General features: G+C 44.0%; 1 protein-coding gene across 1 annotated transcript in view; it reads left to right on the top strand.

The window, feature by feature from the left end:
* The first annotated feature begins 775 nt into the window (after nt 1-775).
* The window catches only part of SFMBT1 (Scm like with four mbt domains 1), a 127,854-nt gene continuing 102,393 nt past the window's right edge, over nt 776-26,236 (top strand). Inside the window, 2 exon segments of the mRNA XM_035727794.1 lie at nt 776-2,460; nt 12,720-12,792. The gene's annotated coding sequence lies outside the window, so the exon portion shown is untranslated.

The following is a 26,236-nucleotide window of genomic DNA, read 5'->3' as shown; positions in this document are numbered from 1 at the left end:
CTCATCCACCCACTGCCTGTCAGGGAAAGGGCTAGCTTCCTTTTTGCCCTCAGGGGGACTGATACCTTTCTGTGGGATTAGACAAGGTGACAGAACCCAAACAAATGACAAATATGGATTAAATTATAAAAAGTAATTGTGAAGAAACAATTAGGAGGGAGGAAGGGAGGGAAGGAGATTGAGAGAGAGAGAGAACCTGTTTATGTGGGATAGGTAGGGACGTCTTCTCTGCGACCACCTTGTTACACAGATACGGGAACAATGTGAAGGCAGGAGGCCAAATGAAGAGTGTACCAGGTGTTGGGAACAATGTCTGCAAGGGCCCTGTGGTGGGAAGGAAGTGTTACTCTTATCCCCATTTTATATACCCCTCAGGCCTAGATGGGGTAAGTAACTTAACAAGGTCATGGGGCTGGTAAGTGTTGGACCTGGATGGTCCCAGCTTCAAAGCCAGCATTCTTAATCCTTTTATGTTAACTAGGATGTGTATGGACACAGAAACTGGTGTGGTTACCAAGTGATATTCTGAATAACAGGAAACTCTGTGAAAGGCAAGATAGCCCTGTTAGATGTTAGAACCCATTCTAAAGAACCAATATTTAGATCCATATGGTATCTGCTCAAATTGAGGTCTGTGAAAAGAAATGGAGAAACAGATCGACCCAAATCAAAAGGCTACTGTAAAAATAGATTTTACTATACAAAGGGTAAGGGAAAAATTATTTAATAAATGATGATTGTATAAGCAATAAAAACTGGTGATGCTGGTGGTGAGTTAAGTCCATATTTTATTCCACACAGGAAAAAAGCTTGGGATGGATTATCATCAAAGAATTAAATATAAAATGAAATTTTAGAAAACTAGCAGAAAACAGACCATCAGATGGGTGGAAGAAAGCTCATTTTGTCAGTATTCAAGCAATGAAATCACAAAGGGCTAGAATGACAGATTGAACATTAAAGGAAAACAAAAAAGGACAACAGACTGGGAAATATTTGCATCATTGATGACACGGGAATAATACTGATAATATGAAAAAAAATGCTTATTCAATGTTTGAAGAGCTTCAAATCCCCAGCAGATGAATGCATATGAACAACCATTCACAGAAAGGGGAATACAGACAGTAAATGATGAAAAAACATTCATTTTTAAAGTCATTTAAGAAAGGCTAAAGTAACCTTGAGCTACTGACATACTAGTAAAGTAGAAGGGGGGAAAAAAGAGATGCTTAGAGATGTGTATTACACTTACACTCATTACTGGGAGGCAGCAGAGTGAGCCGGGTAATGCTTTGGGAAGGTCCAACGGCACTGTGGAGCAAGACCCCTCTGCCTTCCACCTGGTAACTCAAATGCCAGGAATTTGTCCCGAGCGCAGAATTAAAGGACATATTAGCAAACAGTGGTAAAGAACCCAAATATACCATATTAGGAGACTGAGTAAATGCATGAGGATACCTGCACACCTTCAGAATGAATCATGTGAATCGAAGAAAATGTTAAGTGATAATAGCAAACACAAGAGAAAAATGTGTAATTGGTTGCAACTATGTAAAGACACGTATATAGGTGGAAGGTTTTATGGGTTCCCTAGTATTATGGATACTTATTTGTACATTTTCTTTCTCTGGTTGTCTTTTAAGGGTGGTTAAAAAAAATTTCAAATTCAGCCAGCAGCGTGACTTTGGGCAAATTTGTCTGTAAAGTGGGGGAATATTTCTCAGCGCGGTGGTGAGGTCAGCGGAAAGTGGCCTGAGCCCGCGTTTAGCACCTCAGACCTCGTTCTTGCAGTGGGGCGCCTCCTTCCTTAAAGGCAGGAGTCGTCAGCGCCCAGTGCGATACCTTCTCCCCGGGCCCAGGAGTCGGGGCACTCCTGGGTCTCGGCTGCATGAGGACTCCCTTCCGGAGGGAACTTCCCGTAGCAGAAGGGGAGGAGGGGGGTGTCCCACGGGCATCTGCGCTCGCAGGGGAAGGGGCGAGCTCGGAGAACCTAACCGCTTGTGGGCACCTCGGGTTGCGGGGAATCCTTGCAGCCACCTTTGAACTTCTGTTCCGACTCCGGTGCCGGGATTCGGCAGCCGTCTTATGCCCCCTCGCTGGGGCCCCGAGCGGCAGGAAAACTCGGATTTACAGGGCGCCTCCCGCGGAGGCCTGGAGACACCCAGTGCGCCTGGGGGCCCGAGGCTGACTTCGTAGACACCGGGCACTTGGGTGCCCTTCCAGGTCTCGAAGGACGCACCAGATCCCCGACGTGGGCCAGGCGGGTGGACGCAGCCCTCTCCGGCGGCGACACGCGCCCATCTGGGATCTGCCGCCGTTCCGTCCGTTCCTCCGCTAATGCCATCTTGCCCGGGGCGGTCACGTGCGGACGACAGCGGCGCGCTTCGCCCCAGCCCGGGCGCCAGGACCGACCCGCGGACGCCACTGGGTTCCGTACGGCTCCGTGCACAACCCGAGGTAAGGCGCGAGGGCCCTTCCCTCGTGGGTCGGGTAAGGGACAGGGTGGGCGCCGCGTCCCTGGGGCGCGTCTCCCTGTCAGGGCCCATCCGCACGGGGCTGCCGCGCCGTCGGGGGCCGGGGGTGCCGCCGCGTGCCCTGCGCCACGGCCTCGGGGATGTCCGCGGCAAGTTGTGGCTCGGGGCACGAGGGGCGGGGGTGGCTGGCGGCGCCGACCCCTCCCTTAGCCCCTCACTGCCCGAACACCTCGCATCCCGCGCGGCCCCAGCCGGGGCTGGAAGACTTGCGGGTTGGCTCGGGGAGGCCCGGCCCGGGGGCGCCACGCGCGCGGCGCGAGGGGCGCGGGCTGCCGGGAGAAGCGCGGATGGGGGGGGGGCGCGGGCGCATGCGCCCTGCACCCGTGCCATATTGGAATGAGTCGGAGCGCGGAGCGCCGCCGCCGCCGCCGCCGCCTCCGCCGGAGCGCGGGTGGAGGGGGGCGGGGAGAGCTGCCGGCCGCCCCGCTCCGCCGAGCCCAGCAGGAAGGAGGGCGCGAGCGGCCGAGCGCGGGTGGCGCGAGCGGAAAAAGCGCCCGCGCGGGGAAGCGAAAAGAAGGAAAGAAAGAAAGAAAACGAGCGCGAGAAGGGGAAAAGCCAGCGATCGAGCGAGGGCGCGCGCGAAAACTCCCGGCAGGTAAAAAAGCGGGGCCGCCAGCTGGGCCTTCCCGCGCGGCGGCCTGAAGGGGCGGCGGCGGCGCTGGGGTGGGGGACCGCGCGGCGCCCCCCTCGAGGGGACCGCGCAACTTTGCCAACGAAAAACCGCCAGGAGCCGGCGGGCGGCGGGCGCGCGGGCTGAGGCGCCAACGGGCGGCGGCGGCACGTTGGGGGCGGGGGCGGGGCGGGGGGAGCGCGGCGCCCGCGCGCGGCCTCGCGCGGCCCCGCGCGCCGGCCGGCCGGGGCTGCAGGAGCGCGCCTGGGCGCCTCGCCGCGGCAGCGAGCGGCGGCGGCGGCCGGCGGCCCCGGGCGGGCGGCGCGGCGCGCGGCAGCCCCGGGGGCGTGAAAGGAAAGTGGCCGGGCGGCGGTACCGGCGGGCGCCCAAGTTCCCCGGCGCGCTGGGCCCGCCGAGCGCCCCTCCCCGCGCGTCCCGCGCTCCCGCCCGCCGAGCCCCCGCGGACCCGCCCCCCGGGCTCGCTCCGGGGCCGGGGCGCGAACCCGCAGCGGGGGCCGGGGGGCGCGCTGGAACTTCGGAGGGCCGAGGTGGCCGCTGCGCTGTTGCAGAGCGTCTAGCGGCCGCCGCAACCGGTTGCTTCGGGCCAGCGTGGTGGAGTGCGCCGGGCCTCCCCGGCGCCGCGCGCGAGCGGGCAGTGGGCTCGCCCGGCACCCGCCGCCCGACCCCGGCCGGACCCGCTCGCTCGGGGCCGCGACCTGCGCTCGGGAGGGCCGTGACCGTTTCGATTTCTGTTCTTAAAGTCTCTTTTTAAACCGTGAAGAGGAGGCTGTGGAGAGGCGAGGAGAGAGTCCTGAGAAGCAAGGCCTGCTCTGGTGGGGAGCAGGAACGCCTTGTGAGAACAGAAATAAATTCCCGCGGAGAGGATGTATGTTAAGTTTTTAGCGAGATGTCAACTGTTCACTGGGGCCTGAAACTAAGCCGCAAGGCACGGGTCACCTGCAAGTCTGGTTATGTGTAGAGAGTTGGGCAGGACACCCCGGGCGGAGACAAGATTTCTGTTTAGTGGGGGTGATTCCCGGCGGGTCACTCAAAGCCGTGCTAGAGAACAGCCCCAAGCGATGTTGTTTGTGAGTCCTACTTAGTGACATAGTTTGAGAACCAAGTAACCATCAAAGAGATTTGGAAGGAAATACAATGGATTTTGCCAATCCCTGCATATGCCTTTTCCTCCTGAACCACATTTTAAAGATGTCACACTTGATTGTATCGCAAGAAAAATGCCTGTCTGAAAATGTAATTGATCATTTGCCAGTTGTCTTGAGGTGAGGAAGATGAGTGTGTCTTTATGTGTGTACACTTTGGGGCCTGTTGGCCTGGTATTTTGAGGAGTGTGTTGAATCCTTCTAGGCCATAGGTAGATCCAGAATTCATATTTGTTTACAATGTCACAAAAGTAACGGCCTGGTGGAAACGGGAGTGGCTCAAGATCAGGAAACAGTTCTGTTACTACTGTTGTCATTGACTAGCTGCCTTATCTCGGTATAGTTCTTACCATAGATTTGGTTTTCCTTATTTGCAAAATCAGAGAATGAATGGATCATCTTTCTGCATGCTTTCAGATGTGAATTTGGCAACTTTTTAAAATGAGAGATTAAAAAAATCAGTCTGTATTTTGACAGGTTCTGCATGAAAGTGCTCACAATAAATATACATCTTTATTAAAATATATTTGGAAAAAAATCTTAGTTGCTACATCTAGTGTTATTTTGTGTCACTTGTTTAAACAAAGACGTTTACAAATGTATTTCAATGTGTTTTAAAAATTATATTTATTTTTTTTAATTGAGGTCTAATTTACAGGAAGACCTTAAATGACCTATATGCCCAGATAACCACACTCAGATCAAGATACACAGCATTTTCAGCCTCCCAAAGGGCTCCCTTTCCATTTCTCTCATTCAGTAGACACCTTTCCCCTCCCCAAGGTGACCACTTCTGGCACCACTAGTGAATTTTGCTTTATAACAGGACCGCTTTTTGAGGGTGAGGGGCAATATTAAGCTGAGAGACAACAGGTGTGTAAACCTGGAGTTATGGTCATTTTTGCCATGACTCTAAATGCTTTTATAACAATTTTTACGGTTTTTACTATCTAGAATTCTAAGACTTCTTAGCCAGAAGGCCATTTGTCAGCTGAGGCAAGGCTTTGCAGATTTGGATCTGTGGTTGTTGGGCATCCTTGTCACAGGCCGGGTATCCATGTGTTACTTCCCATTTTTGGAATACTGGTGTATTTCCAGACAGTAGGTTTGGAGGATGGATCATGAACTTTCCCAACAAGTCAATGTTTAAGGTGTTAGTAGATGAATCAGTTCCTTAAAGCCTAGAATTTGCTGAGAAAATTGAATGAAAATTGATTTTTTAAAGTTCAGTGAATTAAAGAATGTGGGCAAAAAGCTTTAACAACCTTTTAAATGACAGCAATTAACTTGATTTATATATGCAGGATATTTGCCTGGTTTATCAAGTCATTAAAACTCTAGTGATGAAGCAAAAACAAAAGGTAACTAAAAATTATGTCGGATGTGATTAATTTTTTTTTATTTCAACATGATTAGGATACCTTTTTGTATTAGCTCTCTAGGAAGTTGGTTTTTTTATATTCTCCACTGAAGCAAGTACTTCCAATAATTTGCTTGTTCTTCCCAAATACCTTTTAATGTAGTCCTGTATATTTTCTTGTTTCTGCTCCTAAAGGAGAGGAGTTAGAAGTTGTCAGTGAATTCCTGATAATTCTTCACAATGGCCTGTGTTTTTTACTGCAAGGACATCTGTGTGATGCAAAGTTGGGAACTAAGGCCTGTGGTAGAGATTTATGGGGGCAGAGTCCACAAAGATTTTCTTTTGTGAAATGGATTCTGCTGAATAATTCTGTTTTCTGTGATTAAGCCAGTCGACTAGCCAACAGCTAAGCTGGATTTGGTTACTCCAAGATTCACAGCATCATTAGCTAAGACAGTAATCCATTACTTAGTATAATTGATCCATTGGTTGTATGTGTGTGCATCTTTTTAGATTTCTTAGCTTTTGCATTATCAGATATTTCACTTAAAATTTATTAGGTTTTGAAAGATGCAATTAAATGTGCAAAATGAGAAACAAAATGCATATACAAGGGCCTTTCCTCTTTTGATATTTGTTTCTTTGAAAATTTTGATTTTTCTCTTTAAAATAAAGGCTTTTCCTGTCCATAACCTTGCTTCTTCTATAGGGTACTTTTGCTTTCACAGTGGTAACTGGACTGGGCTTAGCTACAGAATGAGGGTGTGGATGCAGACATCATTTGACTCTGAAGTCTATAGAACAGGTGAACTATCTAAACTTCATTGACCTTTTTGTTAAAACTTCATGTTATGTTCATGTTAAATAAATGAATACAATCCAGAAAGACCATTATGTAGGCAGGTATTTTGAATGCTAAATATTTTTATATTAAAGATTTTCTATCTTATGATTTCCTATAAATTTGTTATTGCAGGGTAGTTTTCCTTTAGTAAATAGTATTTGTTATCTAACTGGGATGTTTTGAAAAGAATATTTCTCCTTATACGTAGCTGTTAAATAGGATGAAAGTCTCTGGGGATTTTGATTACTGGGGAGATTTTGGATCATTAGACTTTAGGGAGCAGGATTTTGATATGACCGTTTCTTCAAGTGGTACTAGCCCCGTTGGAAACTGATGTAAAATAAAAAGGATGTGGTCACGTTGTTGCAAGTTCATTTTTAAATTTTACAAAAGTGGGAAAGAGGATGAGAACAAAGACAAGTTATTAATAGAAAAACTATGACTTCACTGCACAAGTTTTAACAAGTTTGAATGTAAACCTTTGCCTTTAACTCAGAGGCACCTGAAGATTTGTATGTAACTAATTTCTAGTCTCTTATCCAAGAGGATGTTTTTAACCTTATTCATCTCTCTTAATCTTTAGAAGATCACTCAAGGACATAATTAAAAAACCAAAGATGTAGACTGTATGTTGTGCTACAAGATAGTAAGTTTCGAACTTTGTGGTTTCATAGTTGGTAACTTCAGAGTCAAGCATTTCGCTGTGCAGGGAGAGGCTAGGAGGCGGCATTTCTCATGGTGTGCAGTGCTGCATGCAGGTTCCTTTTTGACATTTTTGCTTAATTTAAAGAAAGGTTAGTTGCTAAACTGATTTGGGATGGATAGGGCAGTTGAGAGTACCTGTTTAGTCTGGGACGGATATTTGGAGAGGGTCTTCGATGAGGAAGGGAAGGGAGTTTGTCACAGTTCTAAGTGCAGGACAGTCACGTATTTGGAATGACATGGGATGGGTGGAGAAAGTGAGCAATTATTAAAATACCTGAAGAGTTTTTCCTGCTATTCAGTTTAAAGTGTTAACCAACAAGTATTTTGATTTGAATTCCAAATTATTATTTTTTTTACCCTGAATAGTTTTTAAAAAATATTTGAGGAGCTGCTGGGTAATATCTGCTCAGTGGTAAGGCTACCTGTGAGTTGCTGCTAGTTTTTCATTCTTTTCACATTAATTTGCTGCCCAGATTAGAGTGCTTTCTGGTCTTAGAGTTTTTGCTAGTGTTCTTTCTTATGGGTCACTTTTTGTAAAGCATGCTTTCTCCATGTTAAAAATAATATATGGTAATTTGGGATCATAATTTAAGATACCATTTTGGCTCATTTTTACTTGTATCAAAACAAATAATGTTCTTGGAGTGATGAGATGGTGACAACACAGAATCACTTAGCATGTCGCCTGTCTAGAACATAGTGAACAGTGAGGAATAGACATAACATAAAATTTCCCATTTTATTTTATTTTTATTTTTTTAAATATTTTATTTATTTGAGAGAGAGAGAGAGAGTGAGAGATAGAGTACAAGCAGGGGAGAGGGGGAAAGGAGGGAGCTGGACCATGCAGGGCTCGATCCTAGGACCCTGGGATCATGACCTGAGCTAAAGGCAGACGCTTAACCAACTGAGCCACCCAGGCGCTCCCAACTTTCCTGTTTTAAAATGTACAACTCAGTGGCATTAAATACATTCGCAGTGTTGTTCAGTTGTCACTGCTTTCCATTTCCAGAATGTTTTCATCTTCCCAAACTGAAATTCCGAGCCCATTGACAGTAACTCCCCATTTCCCTCTCCTTGCCAGCCCCTGGCAGACACCATTGTACTTTCCGTCTTATGACTGGCAACTCTGGCTGCTTCATAGATGTGGAATCATAGGTATTTGTCTTCTTGTGAGCGGCTTGTTTCAGCATAATGTCTTCGAGGTTCATCCATACCGTAGCATGTGCATCAGAATTTCCTTTTGAGCAAATACATTCTTAAAAAGATTTTTGGCAGCAGGTAAAATAGAGGTCACAGAACCCTGTACGGGAGGCCTCGTTCATCTCCCTTGGAAGAGCTCTGTAGGTTGCTGGCGGAGCTGTGAGAACCAGGTGTCTTTTCCTTAGACGCAGCCCTGACACACTTGGTTACTGGGACGTGAGAGAGATGGAAGCAGGATGGGGAGAGGGGAAGGGAGGGTAGTAGATGGGGGGTAAAAAGCAAGGGTTGCTCCGGTCTGCAGTCTCTCGGATAGGGGCAGAGAACCTCGTGCGTCTTCCTCTGTAATCACTGATGTTCACCACGTCGGTCTGCGTTAAGGCATCTGCCCAGAACAGTTAACCAAAAAAGTTTGTGTGTTCAAAGTTGTAAATAAGCCTTCAGCTATCTGAGAGGCATGATTAGTCAGTGATTCACTCGCCAGCTGTTCCGGTTAGTTGAGGTTTTGCCATATTTAACATCTCATTTCTGTGTTAATGGAAAAGTAGTATTTAAAGAGGCTCAATAACCTACATAATAATGATACTACATAATTAATGCTTTATATTTTAAATTTATTGTGTTACTTTCACTTTGCCTTTGTAGTACAGATACCCAGTCACAGCCAGAGGGAAAGCGGGTCTGACAGAGCTAAGGATTACGAGTTGACAGTGTATTCTCAGAATGGCTAAAGAGGTGTATCTTTTTACTTTCAATATTGTTTTAACTCTTATTTTTTAAAGCCTGTATTCGTGTAGTAAGCATGGGGTGAATCTCCTGAATACTGTTTGTTCCTGCGGGAGGGTAGGTACCTTGGGGCACCTCTTGATCACCACCCCCGTCACTACCTTCTTGACAAGGCTGCTTTTGACCGTCTTTCTTGAAACCCTTGAAAAATTGACAATGCTGTGAATCCTGATTCTGTATTTTATTTTATTTTACTTTAATTTATTTTATTTTATTGTGCTTTAACTTACTGCTCAGTTCTTACGAAAATCAGAGTGGTTAGCTGCTTCCTAGAGTTAGTAAGATTTTTCTGGAAGTGTCCTTTTCTTTGGTAGATACTGTCCCTAGGACACTAGTGAGCACCTCTTTTACTCCGTTCTCTCTCTGTTGTGTATCACTGAAGCTCCTGAATTGTCAGTTAAATATTGTGAAAAGACCAGTTTATATAGGAGTCCGTTTGTTAATTTTTAAAATAAGCATTGGAGTTTGTAAGCAAACCGTTAGACGAGACATTTTTTTTTTTTTTAAAGTAAGCTCCCTGCCCAGTGTGGGGCTTGAACTCACGACCCTGAGATCAAGATCTACTAACTGAGCCAGCCAGGTGCCCCCATTTTTTTTCTTTCTAAAAAAATTAGTAGGTAGGTGTTCTTTCCGGGAATATGGTTTCCTTTTGATTAGTTTTCATTTTTATTATTGAGCCAAATGGGCAGGGGTAGGTGGTCTAGTAACTAAAGCTAGAAATTTGAAAAACTTTGGGTGTTTTGTTGATGTTGCTATGGTCATTTATGATATCTGAACCCTTCAAACTCTTAATGTAATTAATGTTTATTATTTTCATTTTGTTTCCCTTAAAAAAAATTTTTTTAAATAAGGTCCACACCCAGTGTGAGTCTTGAACTCATGACCCAAAGATCAAGAGTCACTCTCCTGACTGACCTAACCCCATTTTGTTTCATTTTTAAAGCTGGTTTCCCAGTCCTCAATCATGAGTTATATTTGCATTTAAAATATGCATAGTTACTATTATTAATAATACAAGTAACATTTTATACAAATTGGAAAACAGATTTAGATCTTCTCCTAGATGTTATTGGGGCCCTGTTTTCCTTAAGGGCAGATAGAGGCTCCCAGGTGAACTGAGGGCAGCTTTAAATGACTGTTACCAGACCCTGTTGCCAGTAGTAGGTGTGACAAGGGAATGGAGGGGCTGGGTAGGCTCTTCTGGACTTCCCTGCTAGGGTGGGTGTCCCTCTCCGCAGTGAGTGCTGGAGGGGAGGGTTGCATGACTCCTACTGCCAGATCCAGGGCCTTAAGGCACTACAGGGTTCTGAAGACATTGTCCCAGCCCTTTACCCTGATTTTGGCTTCCTGTTAACGTGTCTAAAAGGAGCTCTTTGCAGAACACCTCTGCTAGTGAAATCTTAGGTTCTGGTGTGGTAGTGTTCTGTAGCTTCCTCAAGGGGCTTCCATACTCCCCTGTCTCATCTTGGACCTCACTGTGATCTCCTTTCTCTCTCAGAGTTCCAGCCCCTTCAGACCTGGACCCATGGTCCAGTCTTTTACTTGCTTCCCAGCCGGTACCCTTACCCTTGTCCTGTTGCCCTTCTGTGGCCTCTGCTTTGTAGACCACCCCCCCAAGCAGTCTAGCCTGGGCTTTGTTCTCGGACACAGGCCATCCCGAATTCAGGGTCTCCTCCTGAAGTGGCCCTGTGCATGGATGGCCCCATGGGGTCCTGTCTTGAGGAAGACCCTTTTCTTTTTGCCTTCTGTGACCTTTTCAGACCCTCCCTTGTTTCCCTGTTTACATCTCTCTTGGTGGATTCATCCACATTTAGCTTCACCTAGCCCTTGTGCCCTCCTAAACCTTTCTGCTAAGCTTTACATCCACATGTCCTTTGCTGTCTGGACCTCCAGTGTGGTTGCCTCATTGGCCCTTCAAAAGCCGTAGGTCCCAGACAAACCCCAGTCCCTCATTCTACCCGAAAGCTGCTGCTCCTCCAGTAGGCATATCTGCCGAGGTCTCTTTACACTCCTCTTCAGTGATGGTGTTTGTTTCGTCCCCTGGCTGTTCTCTTGGGGAACTCAGAGTCTTCTTGAATTACCAGCCTCTGACTTAAGAATATTCGTGCAGTTCTGACTCCTTGACTTTGAAACATTTTTAAATCCAAGGAAGCTTTGTTCAAATGAAATCTTTCTAAGAAGCCCAATATACAACATAAATAAAACTAGAGGTCTGGGGAGGGGGTTCCCGTCCTGCCCTTAGCCAGGCTCCCTGTGCTGCCCTCCTCCTCCTCCTCCTTGAGGCAGATTTGGCAGCTGGCCCCTGGACTCTGTACATGCAGCTCCTGGAGTTACTGCCAGTCATGTCCTGAGGGCACTCTGTGTGTTTGAAAATCACTTTATCTGTTTTGCACCCACCTCTTTCCCATTGGTTTTCCTTTGGAAATTTTTAATTGTTACTGATAAACATAAAATTAGTGCCAGTGATGAATCTTGCCAAGGAAAAGGAAAGCCACTTTGGAAAGTGAAGCTGGGTTTTAAAAAGAGCCAGCTCCATTAAATGCTGAAACCTTCAGAAGTGCCCAAGGGCTCCTTTCAAAATTTACATCTCTTCTGACTGTACCTTTCTGTCTTTAAAGCTGCATTTCTAGAACATCAACATTCAAGATAGACTTAGTTTAATTTTATGTATTTGTTGTGTCCATTTACCAGTATAGCAGGTTTATTCAACCCATAATATGACTAAAACATTAAATATTTGCAGTGAAAAATATAAACCTTGTTCTGTTGACTTCAAATGCCCCCCCCCCCCCCATCTTCCCTGCTCTCCAGTGCATCCCACACACTGGGACCAGATAGAGCTGATTGTAGGATGTAAAACTTCCACTGCCAGTAGGGGGATGTCCAGACTCCTCAGGAAGGCACGCAGAGTCCTCCACGAGCTGCCCTCCGGTGACCCGTCCCACTCGCCCCCCTCTCTCTTCCCCAGACTCCGCTCTTCTGCACATCCTTTTCCCTGGAGGTCCCTTTGGCTCAAGTGTCCTTCCACTAACACAGCACTTCCAAAATGTCAGTCTTGCATGTACCACTTTCACACTTTTTGCCATATTTGATTACCATAATCATTCTTGTAACATTTAACAAATTGACTTAAAAATTGAACTGTTTATTTTTAAAGATTTTGTTTATTTGAGAGAAAGTGTGCGCGGGCGGAGGGCAAAGGGAGAGGGAGAAGCAGACTCCTTGCTGAGCAGGGAGCCTGACCACGACCATGAGGGCTCCATCCCTGGACTCTGGAGATAATGACCTGACGGTGCCCTTAAAAATTGGACTTTTGACTTAAAAGCATTATTATATTTAGAAATGAAAAATACTGAAATATGAATAATGTGAATCTAAGTAGTTTATTAAAATACATTCCTTTAGTAAGGTTCTCAACAAAGCCCCTTCGTACTTAAAAATTTTTAAAACTGTGTACCTGATGATAGATGATATTAAGGAGTTGTTGATTTTTTTCTTTTTTTTTTTTTTTTAGATGTGCTAATGGTGTTGTGATTATATAGGAGAATGCCCATATTCCTGGGGGACAGCAGCTGAAGAGTTTAGAGGTGAGATGTCACGATGTCTCCCAACACTTCCAGATAGCTCAGGAAGTATATGTATATGCCCATGTGTATACACAGATAGAGCTAATCAGGAAATTGTTAATCGTTTTTTTAATTTAATTTTATTATGTTAGTCACCATACAATACATCATTAGTTTTTGATGTAGTATTCCATGATTCATTGTTTGTGTATAACACCCAGTGCTCCATTCAATATATGCCCTCTTTAATACCCACCACCGGGCTAACACACCCCCCCACCCCTTCCCCTCTAGAACCCTCAGTTTGTTTTCTCAGAGTCTATCGTGTCTCATGGTTTGTTAATTGTTAATCATTTTTTAATCTAAGTGGAGAGTATTTGGAATTTTTTCTACATCTCTGTTTGAAAACTTCAGTGAAAGCCTGTTTTTTTTTTTTTTTTGCGGGGGGCGGGGGCATAAAAATGGCTGCAAGAAGGTTGGTATTTAAAAAAGTCTTTAACCGCAGCTCATGATGGGTAACAGACGCACAGAGCACAGGCCTACTTGTTGAAGTGATGTGTAGACTACCACATTTTCAGTGTGGTGGGAACACCAGATAATTAAAGTTCTTTTTAAAAGATTATTAATTTAAAGTTGGGGTACAATTGATGTACAACATTATATTGGTTCCAGGTGTGCAACATAATGATTCAGTATTTGTGTATATTGGGGAATAGACACCAAAGTAAGTCTAGTTAACACCCGTCCACACACAGTTAAAGCTTTTTTTCCTTGTGCTGAGAACTTTAAGATTTACTCTCTTAGCAAATATGCACTACAGTGTTACTAACTGTAGTTGCATGCTGTATGTTCTCTAGGACTTTATTTTAGAACTGGAAGTTTGTGTTTTTGAAATTCTTAATAAAATTGTATTTAACCAATACCTGTGAAGTTGCAGTTGCAAGTTTTATATGTTAACTTCCCCCCCCATTCCACCACAAAAATCCTATATAATATACTTTACAAGAAAGTTTGTAGCCCCTACATTTTTTTGTGACCCACTAGTGGCTTGGGTGTTGCACTGAGGAAGTCCCTGCTTGCCCTTTCCAGGACTCTTGACTCTCGTCTTGTGTGAGGTCTTCCTTCCTGAACTCTTGCAGGCCAGATTAACTACCCTTTGCCCTGGGTCTCACTGGCATTCTACATATTCCACTCTTATAAATATTACAGCTGTAATGATTTGTTCAGTGTTTCTCATCTCTACCCGACTGTGAGCTCACAGACGGAGACCCTGCTACAGTACCTTGGGCACAGCCTAGCAGAGGGTAGAGAGTAGATCAGCTATGGCTGATGGAGGCACAGAAGCAATATTGCCACACCGCGGTTTAGAACATTCTTTCTGCTTGAAGATGTATTGTGTTCTAAACAAGAAGCTATTGCGTTTAATCAGATTCTCTCTTGTCACTCCCAGGCTTAGAGCCTGCCAGTGACTTTTCCGTAGTCATTAGAATAAAATCCAAACTCCTTTTGTGGCCTATAATGCCCTTTGTGACTTGTCCCCCGTCCATCTCTGCCGCTTGTCCACCACTTCCCCACAATACAGCCTCATGTGTTCTCTGGCCCTCCAAGCACAGCACGTTTGTTTTAGTTCACTCCTGTTCATCGTGGGGGGGGTTCAGCTCAGCGAGGAAACTTTCCCTAAACATCCTTATCTCCACTCCAGGCACTACTTTCTCGTTACTGTTTGGTTTTCTTTATGGCACTTACCGCTATATGAAATTATCTTATTTTCAGCTCATTTTAAGGTTTAAATTAAAAATATTTAATTTATTATATATACTTTGAAGCCACATTGTAGAGAATATTAAAATCTACTCCAAGGATGTTTTTCCTTATTGTTCCTGGTACCCTAATGCATTGTTCTTGTGTTTACTCTTGTAAACTTCACGAAGACAGGAACTGGGTCTTTTTTTTTTTAATTAAATTTTTAATTTTAATTCCAGTATAGTTAACAGAGTGTTATTAGTTTCAGGTGTACAGTATAGTGATTCAGCACTTCCATACAACACCTGGTGCTCATCACAGGTGCCCTCCTTAATGCCCGTCACCTGCTTCACTCATTCCCCCCCCCCCCCCCCCCCCCCGGTAACCATCAGTTCTCTGTAGTTAAGAGTCTGTTTCTTGGTTTGCTTCTCTCTCTCTTTCCCTCTTTCCCTTTGGTTGGTTGTTTCTTAAATTGCATATATGAGTGAAATCATATAGTATTTGTCTTTCTCTGACTGGCTTATTTAACTTAGCACAATATTCTCTAGCTCCATCCATGTTGCAAATGGCAAGATTTCCTTCTTTTTGCAGCTGAATAATATTCCACTGTATATATATACACCACATCTTCTTTATCCATTCACCTGTCAATGGACACTTGAGCTGCTTTCATAATTTGGCTATTGTAAATAATGCTGTAATAAACATAGGGGTGCATGTATCTGTTTCTTTTGTTTTTTTTTTTAAAAGATAGTATTTATTTGAGAGAGAGAGGGAGAGAGAGGAGCACAAGCACAAGCAGGGGAAGTGGGAGAGGGAGGAGCAGGCTCCTTGCTAGGCAGGGAGCCTGATGCGGGGCTGGATCCCAGCTGGGATCATGACCTGAGCCGAAGGCAGACCTTAGGCAGACCTTTAACTGACTAAGCCAGCCAGGCTCCCTGTATATATTTCAATTAATGTTTTTGTATTTTTTTGGGTGAATACCCACTAATGCAATTGCTGGATTGTAGGGTAGTTTTATTTTTAACATTTTGAGGAACTTCCATGCTGTCTCCCACAATGGCTGCACCAGTTGGCATTCCCACCAACAGTGCACGAGGAGGAACTGGGTCTCTCTTAATCAGCATGGTATGCCTGGTACTGAGAACAGTACATGGCAAGTACATTTATGTTAAGTGGAGGTGTGAATAAACAACAACTTGTAAATGATCTAAAAAGTAATTTTTTTTCTAAGCCTGGAGATTTTTGTACAGTGTTATCGTTTAGTTCTGGATATTCAGAAATTTTTTTATGAGAAGTCAATATTTTGTCATATTTTGATGCTTGGAGTGTCTAGTTAATGTTTTAGGTTAGCAAAATTTCATTTTCATTAGCATGTTAACATATTATTTTTTCCAAGGTATCTGCACATTTATAGATCTTCAAGAAATATATTTCTGTTAGTAAAAATCCAGGTGACAGGCATTAGCTCCAGTCATTTGCCTCACTTTTCATGGTGGTATTGCAGAGACTACTGTCAGCAGTCTGCTTCTGTGTGGGTGTAGGGTGAGGCTACAGCACTTGCCACTTCATTTGCCCAGGTGTGACTGATGAGAGCCTGTTACTCCCAGGTACATGAGCCCCATGCCACGCTTCAGAGTCCGATCCAGTGGGTCCACTGTCCTCCCGCTCTGGTTCATTGAATCAGTGCTCTGGGTTCCCTGAGACCAGGGAAGGCATCTATAGAGGTGGAAGAGGGTCGGACATGCTTACTTGGGCTTTGCCTGCAACACCCCTCCCCGATCCTGTTTGGAAATGGAGAAGTTTTGGAAATTTTGAAGCTATGGGGGGAACCCTCTAGTTTATTACTGAAGTAACTTTTGGCTGGGGTGAGTTTAGGAAATTTGTACTCTTCAGTAATTCTAAAGTTGTTTGTTAGTTTAGGGACAAGAAGATCTTAGGTGAAACTGTTTCCTCATAAAACATGATTAGAACACAATATTAATGTATGAAATGTAACTGAACTTTAGTTATGGATTTATTAATATATTTAAATCATTTAAACTTTGGTTACAACAGAGGGAAACATTTAAGGGATTTTTGCATCTTGGTTTGAGAAGCAAGTGCAGTTTTTTGTTTTTTGTTTTTTTTTAGCATTATGGTTAGAAATTGAAAGTTATTGTGGCTTTAAAGGAGGAGGCTAGAGTAGACCTCTCTATGTCCACCTTTGTTTAAATAAATTCAGATATTTGCCACAAAGAATTTAGAAATAGATAAAGAAGGTAAGATTGCTGTTAATAGGCAACACTTTTTCTTCCATTGCTTTAATTTTGTCATAATCACAGACTTAAGTACTTCTTGTTTTTTTTTTTTAACAGGGATACGTGTACATAGTAAAATGTTTTCGAATTGTGAAAAAGAGTATACTCCTTTACTGAGTCCCTCAGTCCCTTCTGTAGGCCACTGTTATTGCTAGTTTCTTTTTTTTCCCCCAGAAAAATTCTATTTGTTTAAAAACATGTATTTCCCCACCCACTTAAAAAAACAATTGGTAGTACTCCACATTAAAATACCTTAGATATATCCAAGTACACAAAGCTCAGCCTCATTCTTGTAATGATTGCCTAGGAGTCTATTATATGGATGCACATTTTTTTTCTTTTCTTTTCTTTCTTTCTTTTTTTTTTTTTGAAGTAGACTGGGGCTTTAATTCACAACCCTGAGATCAAGGGTCACATGCTCTACCTTAGTAGGAAGGTGCCAGGTGCCCCTAGCATGCACCTTAACCTATTCAGTCAGTTTCCTATTTGTATACATTTTGGGTTATTTCCAGTTTTTTTTTTTTAAATGAGGTGTGCTTTTTTTTTTAAAGATTTTATTTGTTTATTTATTTGAGAGAGCGAGAATGAGAGAGAGAGAGCACCTGAGAGGGGGAAGGGTCAGAGGGAGAAGCAGACTCCCCACTGAGCAGCAGGGAGCCTGATGCAGGACTCGATCCCGGGACTCTAGGATCATGACCCGAGCCAAAGGCAGTCGCTTAACCAACTGAGCCACCCAGGTTCCCTATTTCCAGGTTTTTAATGCTACAACAGTATCGTGGAAATAATAATGATAACTGAATGTGCTTGGATTAAGACGAGCTTTCTTTTTTTTTTTTTTTTTTTTTTTTTTTTTTAAGACGAGCTTTCTAATAAAGTTTTTTTCTGAGTTAGTGTATTTGTAGAGACTATTCTCCAACCACTCCCTGTCCCCCAAATGCAGATAAGAGAGGAAGTGGATGCAGGAGAGTCAGGGGGGTAGGAGGTAGAGTCACGCAGAGGCCTTCCGCCTGCCCCGCCACTCTCTCCCCTTCCCCTGCAGGCAGCGTCCCTGAAGCGTCGCAGATGTCCCTGGACTACCAAGGTGTAGACCAGGCCTTTGAAGCCCAAGCCCTGAGTGCATGCTGCTTGTTACAGATGTGGATCATTTGTTTTGTATTTTGGCTTTGACAAAATTGCAGCACCATGGGTTGGCTAACAAATTATATCACTTTCTGGAAATTTTTTTGTGTTCTTTTGCTTGTTTGGCAGATATATAGCTAAATTAAAAAATAAATACCAGTTGATTTTTATCCAAGCTACTTGGTAAGGAATTTTAAACATGGTGCTGTGGTTTCAGTGCAGTGATTTCTGAGGAAACAGTTTGGAATTTTGGTGCATTCTGTAGTTGAACCTCAAAGTGTTAAATATCTCAGTAGTCCAAGTTCGTAGTTATTACCCTTTATTGGAAGAACTTCAGAACCCTGCTAAGAGCATATATTCATATCCCCATCAGTATCTTCTCTGTGTACTACTGTCACTTCTAAAATGCTTTCCTCAAAACGTGTGACAGGTCATGGTGGTGTATTCTTTTTCTCTGTGGTCGTCTGTTCCTAGCCTGTGGCCCTTGCCGTGTGCTCAGCGGACACATACAACAGCGCCGGTGGTGGGCGGGCGGGCGCAGTGGTCTGTGAGCAGCAATGCGCTTTCCTGCAGGGCCCCTTGGCTGCTGCGTGGGCTGCTGGCTGTGCCTGAGCCAAGTGTGTGTGCTCTGCTGGGGCCTTCTCTCCGCTGCTTATCTTGTGTTCCAGGGAGTAGTTCTGGCCCATGGAGGCAGGCAAAAGGATGTGACTTGTAGACGTGGGCTTGTGGCAAAGAAGGTGTCACGCAGTATCACACACTATGTCAGAAAGCAAGTTTTAAGGTTTGATAAGGTGCTTTCAGGAAGGGATGTGAGAAGAAGTATAGAAGTCAGCAGGCAGTTAGGCAGCATGTTGGACCACCCAGAGTTGAAAGAACAGGTGAAGAAGCAGTGGCTTGTAGGCATGTTTTCACTTGAAGATTTTGGAGGGTAAGAGGATTGCCTGTGGATAATGCCGGGTACATTTATACAGGGACTCTGCTTTAATGACCTCTCAGATTCTTCCACTCCTTCTTGTTAAGAAAGGTGCTCCTGATTGGCTAGTGTGCACAGTAGGACTAGTCAGAGGTACTGACTTGCGGCAGATGGTAGGCGTTGGATTTCTTTCTCTTGTGAAAGTGGCAGTACCGTTCCCTGGGGGTGGCAGTGTTATTGCTGCATTAGAAAGTTGTATTTTTTTTTCCTCAATAATGAATTTGAGGTATCATGATCTGATACCACAGAAATTCATTTAGCAAATGCTAAATAGCCATGAAGTGAAGCATTGGTGCCAGGAGTTTAAGGAATACAGAGTAGAGTGAGCTCCCTGCCCTGGAGAAGCTTATGGTACTGTGGTAGGACATGCCACAGGATAGTTCCTGTGTAAGTGCTGTCAGAAAGGTACAAATTACCTACTGTGGAAGATATTTGGATGGGGGTGTGGGAAGGGGCTAATATCTTGTAAGGTATTGTTTTGGGAAATAATTTTTGTGGGAGTAAAGTTCAGGGGACTGAGTGATCCGTGAATACCTTTATTGTTAGTATGAGACTTTTTTTTTTAAAGATTTTATTTATTTGACAGAGAGAGAGAGGGAACACAAGTGGGGGAGAGGGAGAAGCAGGCTTCCTGCTGAGCAGGGAACCCGATGTGGGACTCGATCCCAGGACCCCAGGATCATGACCTGAGCTGAAGGCAGTCGCTTAACGACTGAGCCACCCAGGTGTCCCAGTATAAGACTTTCTAATAAGCTAAATTATTTTGGTTTTTAATAGAGAAAAGGCCCAGTGTAAAATAAGAAAATAACCCTGAATTTCTCCTTTGCAAATCCCTTTCCAATCTTTTATCTTTAGTACTCCTTCCTCCTCAAGCTGTTTAAAGCTGGTGGGGTTCCTTCCAGCTCTTTCTCGTTGAGAGTAGTAGAGAAAGTAAGAACCAGCTCTAATGATCCCTGGGCTGTTAACATCTGGAACCTAGGCCCATGGGGACCCACCTGCAACTGGAGGAGCATGTAGTTGTCAGGACACTGGGATGGAGGGAGAATGCTCAATCTCTGACCATGAGCGTGCAGCCCGGCAAGAATTATAGTATATCCTCAGAGGGCCCCAGACTTTTTACTTTATATTATCGGTTGAGCTCCCATATTTGCTGCTTAATTGCTGAGGGAGCTTATTGTGTTGCATGCTTACATGTGAGTCATTTGCGATTTTGATATATGGCTGTCTGTTTTTGTGAATCTTTCCTTTCCAATGCAGATTAACCTTAAACTTTATTTTATTGTTAAGTTTTAAAATAGGCTAGTTTTGGTAGAATGGTAGTAAAGGAACCAGAAACATAAGTTTGTCAGCCTACTGGAGAATTTTGGTGGGGTAGGTTGTAGAAGAAATGAAGTGCCCTTTTATTAAAGCTTATTACTTTCCTATTCATACTTTTAAGCTGTTGTTTGAGAAGTAAATACTACCTTGGCAATTTGCCTTTTTTTTTTTTTTTTTAAGTAGGTTTCATGCCCAGTGTGGAGCCCAAGATGGGGCTTGAACTCATGACTCTGAGATCAAGACCTGAGCTGAAGTCAGGAGTGGGATGCTTAACCGACTGAGCTACCCAGGCGCCCCAGCTATTTGCTCTTTTATTTGGTGATATTTATAATGTTAATGGTCAGAAAGTTAATTTCTCTTTAAATAATTTCAAACTTTATGCTTTCTTAGAAGTGATGAATTGCATTTTGGGGCAGAACTTTTTCTAAAGGATTGCACATATATCACCTCTCCAGACATGCTTTTGGGGGCAAGCTTCCCCCACAACACAGCCCAACAACTGGCACAAGCAAAATCCATTTCTAAGTGCTGGCAATAATTGCTATAAAGCTCGTGTACCAAAGCTGATCGTTTTTCTTTTTCAGTTTTCACCTAGTCTCACTTTTGTTTATGGATGGTTCCTAACTCTTTTCTGGTCTCGTGTAGGCCCTGTTAGCTGGGAGGGAGATGAGTGGAGATTGTCAGGGCTGCATAGTGGTGGCAGCCGGTAGCAAAGCCTGGCATTACTTTGGGGCTGGACATCTGACATAAGGTTCTTTTGAGTTAATATCAGAATTATCAAGAAAAACTTAGTCTGTTCAGGATGCTCACTCTTACAGAGATAAGGAAGTAAAAATATATTTCAGAAATATTTCCATCCACATTAAAATATGTTCTGGTGCTTAAAGAAGGACCAAGCTTCATTTATATCTGGGCTTTATTTATTTATTTTTTAAAGATTTATCTATTTATTTGTCAGAGAGAGAGAGACAGAGAGAGAACACAAGCAGGGGTAGAGGCAGGCTGCCCGCTGAGCAGGGAGCCAGATACGGGGCTTGATCCCAGGACCCTGGGATCATGACCTGAGCCAAAGGCAGACGCTTAACGACTGAGCCACCCAGGCACCCCTTGTCCGTGTTGTTTACTGCTCTATCTCTAGCACTTATAAAAGGGTCTGGCCGATGGTAGGTGCACAGTAAAAATTTGTTGAATGAGTGAATAAATGAATATTTCACAGCACAGAAATAGCATAGATTCATCTTGGTCTGTGAATTATATAAATTCTGAATTTAGTGGACTATCAGTGTCTAGTCGGGAAACCACTCCAGGTGCTTCAGTCAAAAAGGGGTATAATTTTTGGGGCACCTGGGTGGCTCAGTCAGTTAAGCATCCCAGCTCTTGATTTCAGCTCAGGTCTTGATCTCAGGGTAAAAAAAAAAAGGGGGGGTATGATTCTAGGAATGAGATAGAAAAGGAAGGGCTGGAAGAGCAAATGCGGAATGTGGTATTACTCAGAGCCCACACACCCCCATTTGCACCGATGCTGCTGGAGTTCACTCCTGCCAGGGTTGCTGCTGGAGTTCACTCCTGCCAGGGTTGCTGCTGGAGCCTCATGGGAGCCCATCTACCAGGGACTTGGGAATGTAGATTTCAGGCCCGATGATTCAGGACAGGCTAGAAGGGTAGGTGTGGGGCTAAGTACTGACATAAACTGTCCAGCACAGGGGATATTCATTTAATTCATTTGGGGAGATAAACTTAGATGTAGGACAAACTAAATTGAGTCGTATGTGCTGTGATGCCAAATTAATATCACAGGGTGAGATCTGCGATCATGAGTGAAACTTAGCAAGCTAAGAATTAAATCCCAACTTAGCCTAGTCACATCCATGTGTTGAACCACAAAACTGAACTCAGCCTCTAGAAATGGAACACGACAGGAAACATACCTTCACTGTGGCCATGATCTCTTAGTATGATTAAGTGCTCATTTCCGTGAGTTCAGTAAATCTGTGTTTAGGCCCATTTGTGTCCCAGATTAGATCTCTGTCACCTAAAGGATCATATTGGCTTCTCCTAATCTGATTACAGAGTCGTTACTCAGAGTCCTGCTGTCATTTACAGGCCTAGGATGTGGCAGGCTTGTATTTATGGTACCTTTGACCAAGTGCTCCTTTCTCTGCTGCCGAGATCATCCCTGGCTCCCCACTCCCCTAAGATGAATTGCCAGTATCTTGTCGCTCTTCTTCTCCCTTCCTTTCTCTTCTGACTTTATGAACAAGGGCAGCAAAGTCTAAATATACTTGATTGCTAACCATATTCATGTTCAGTACTCATCAATATTTATGACATCAATCTATCAATAATAAGCTTATTTTTATTAGGGATGACAGCCTTTTTAATGTCTCATGATGCAGAGGGAGAAAATAGTGGAAATGGTTGAAATTGGTGGGACCCCTGTTCCCTTTGCCCTTTTTCTCACTTCCCTAGGCCCCAATTAAGACTGGCCCAGGGATCTGGGTTGAGGGTGTGTTTCTTGGATGTGAAGTGTGTCCTTGATAGAGCAAGAAACTACCTCCTCCACCCCCCCCCCAACAAAATGAAATCCTGTGCAGCAATTATATTTATAGATTTAGAATTCTGCCACCTGAGCAGGGAGCCCACTGCAGGGCTCGATCCCAGGATCCTGGGATCATGACCTGAGCTGAAGGCAGACAGATGCTTAACTGATTGAGCCACCCAGGTGCCCCTACTATGTTTTATTTTTTATGAGATTCACATCCTTTTTTCCTTAAAAACTGAAATTCTAAGGGCTGTTAATGTTAAAAAGTCTCTTCAGAGTAATTTACCATGTTTTTGATGAATTAAATAATTTATCTTCAAGTACCAGCTTATTTCATTCATCAGGTTATTTTGGATTTCTGTAATGGTGATTATTTTTATTTAAGAATGATCCTATGCTACTTGTAAACGTAAGTTAATGGATCTTTCATGTGCTGGTTTGTATCCATCTCATTATGTTCATGGATTTCCTTGTAAGGATGTAATTGATTCCTTAAAATTGTACCTAGGAGCAGTCCCTTAATTTTCTAATATGATTTAAAAATTTTTTTCTTCATCTAAACAAACTGAAAATAAACTTCTATCATTTTTATTTTCCCATATGCCAGAGTAATTTTAACAGCAAAAAAAAAAAAAAAAAAACTGCCAGAGCAGCTTAGATTCTTCTGGTTTTTTTTTTTTTTTGTGTGCCACTGAATAAATGAGGCTTAATATTTGCGTTTTTACTATTGGCAGCCGTAACATTTATTTATTTATTTATTTATTTATTTATTTATTTATTTATATTTTTATTTATTTAATTGACAGAGCAAGAGAGGGAACACAAGCAGGGGGAGTGGGAGAGGGAGGAGCAGGGAGCCCGATGCGGGGTTTGATTCCAGGACCCTGGGATCATGGCCTGAGCCGAAGGCAGACTCTTAACGACTGAGCCATCCAGGCCGCCCCGCCCCATAACGTTTTATTTAATGCTATAGAGAAGGAATCCTTGAGAGGAGGAACTGTACTGGCGAGGGAAAGGGGATGGCCCCTGGTGTATTTGCCTTTTTAGTCTAATGAAAGTCCCTGTCTGAATTTGAAACACCACGTTAGAAATACTACCTCATCAAAATTCTATGAGAAAAATGTTCTGTTTGAATTTAAGCAAAAACCGTTTATTTTTCTCTTCTGCATGCTTCACTCTACCTCCCCCCTTTTAAATTATTTTATTCCTATCCTGAGTTGCTCTGTTTTTGAGCTGTGGTTATTGGAGGCTCTCCTAGGAAGGTGCTGGGCTGACGGTGGCTGGGGCTGGGAGGGTGCGACCAGAGCAGGTGGGGATGGGCGGTCCTGTTTTCCTGTGCCCTCAGATGCTCCCAAGGAGCTGATGCATAAGGAAAACACCTTTAGAAACTGTTACACACTCATTTAAATTAAGTCTCCAAGTGGGGTGCACATGAGCGAGGAAAATGTCTGTGATTCAGAGACCCTTACTCTTAACTTCTTAGAGGCGTGTGCTTTTATTTATTTACTTCTTATGGAACATTTCAAACATACACAAATGAAGAGATAGTAATGTAATATACCTCCATATACAGATCATGCCACATTAACGTTTTGTTATTTTAGAGGTATTTTGTAATGAATTTAGGCATGAAACACTTGGATTTTATCTTTTCTTCTTGGCATTATATTTTAGGCATATTTTTCTCAATTTACATTACAAGTTTAGGTGTGCCCTAGTAACTCCTGAAACTAGTTGTAAATGCGCTGAGTATGAGATAGGCAGATTGCTGCCAGAGCGGTACTTGATGAATAGGTGAAGTCAAATATAGAATATTATTGGTAGGCTCAGCTTAGCCAATGAGGAACCTCTGCTTTCACTTACAAATCTAAGTTATAAAACTGGTGGAAGTTAGATATAGCTTGGAAATGTTTTCTCCCCTTTTTCTCTGTCCTTCCTCCACCCTCGATTTGTCTCTCCTTTCCGCCGTCCATCCTACAGATAATCACCAGCTCTGCATGTACAACCCTAACAAGGTGGGAGCCTACCCTGTGGGAGGGTTGGGGGATGGCAGAACAGCCCGGACATAAGCAGAATCTAGTATTGGCGTCAGGTTCTTGGCAGGTAGACTGAGTGATATGGCAGAGAGTAAGATGGGGACGTGCTCAATAGGGTGATTAGAAAAAAAATGCTGGCGATTTCAGATGTGCAGGGTGAAAAACAGCTGTGAGGAGAGCACTTTGGGCAAGGAGGAGCACTTGCAGAGGCCCTGAGGTAGAAAAGACTATGCGGTGAAGTGGAAACCCGTAGAGGGAGTATGAATGGAAGGAAGCAGCAGTGGTCTAAGTAGGCACTAGATCTTGCAGGGCCTTGTAGATCTTGGGAAGGGGTTTGGAGCTTATTATTTAGTAAGCTACTGAAAGGCTTTAAGTAGGACCATGACAGGATCTGCTTTGCCTTTTAAAAGATACCTGTCTGCTATTAAAATTTCGAAAATTCTTAAAAAAAAAAAAAAGTATCTGCTCTGCGGAGAATGGCTTTCCAGGAGTGAGAGGGGAGGCGGTTTGAAGGCTCCTGGAGTAGTCCAGGTGGCTCGAACTAGGACGATGGCAGCGGGAATGGAGAGGAGTGGTTGATTTCAAGGTATGTGGGGACAGTAGACTCAATAGGATTTGCTAATAGCTAGGGCGATGGTTGGTATCTGGGCTTGGTTGGTTATATAGTACTAAAGTGGGGAAGCCAGGGAGAGTTGAGTTGGGGAGTAAATTGGAGCTCAGCTTTGGTTTTCTGTGGAACATTGAAGTGGAGATTCCGAATGAGTACTTGGACATATGTGTCTGGAGCTCAGAGAGTAAGTCCTCATAATATTGGTAGTACTCATCGTCACAAATTTGCATGACATCACCTGGGAAGAGAATGTCGGATGCATGTGGGGAGCAAAGAGAACTCAGCACTCGCTCCAAGGAAGTCCCAGGTTTAGTTGATGTGGTTCTGGAGGAGCCAGCAGACTGAGAAGGACTGGATTGAGGGAAGGAGAACCAGGAGAGCATGTCACAGTTGCTGAGAGAAGAAAACGCTTTGAGGATGAGGGACAGTTTCCTGAGTCAATAGGGGCCTTAGATTGGGTTAGGTGATCGGAAGGTCACAGTGGCCATGTTAGTGTGTTAGGATAGATGGTAGCCAGATTGGGGAGGAAGTGAGGAGTGGCATGTGTGGAACAGCCTCCGAGATGAGACATCTTAACTGTGAAGGGGGCAGAGAAGGGCTGAGGTGTGACTAGGGGTTTTCTTTTCCTGGCATGGAGCATTAGAGCGTGTTTGCGTGCTGCTCAGAGGGCATGGAGTACCAAAGGAATACTGAAGGTTTTGTGTTGTGAAGTGGGTGGGAAGGGGGATCTGAAAGCCTCTGGGAGGGGATTTCCCTTTGTCCGAAGGATGGGAGCAGATGCAGGCAGGTGGTAGGAAGATAAAGGAAGTTCCTGGCACCCTCACA

This window comes from Zalophus californianus, chromosome 1 (genome assembly GCF_009762305.2).
Source record: "Zalophus californianus isolate mZalCal1 chromosome 1, mZalCal1.pri.v2, whole genome shotgun sequence".
NCBI classification, from domain to species: domain Eukaryota; kingdom Metazoa; phylum Chordata; class Mammalia; order Carnivora; family Otariidae; genus Zalophus; species Zalophus californianus.
This window is presented reverse-complemented; position numbering and strand designations above follow the sequence as displayed.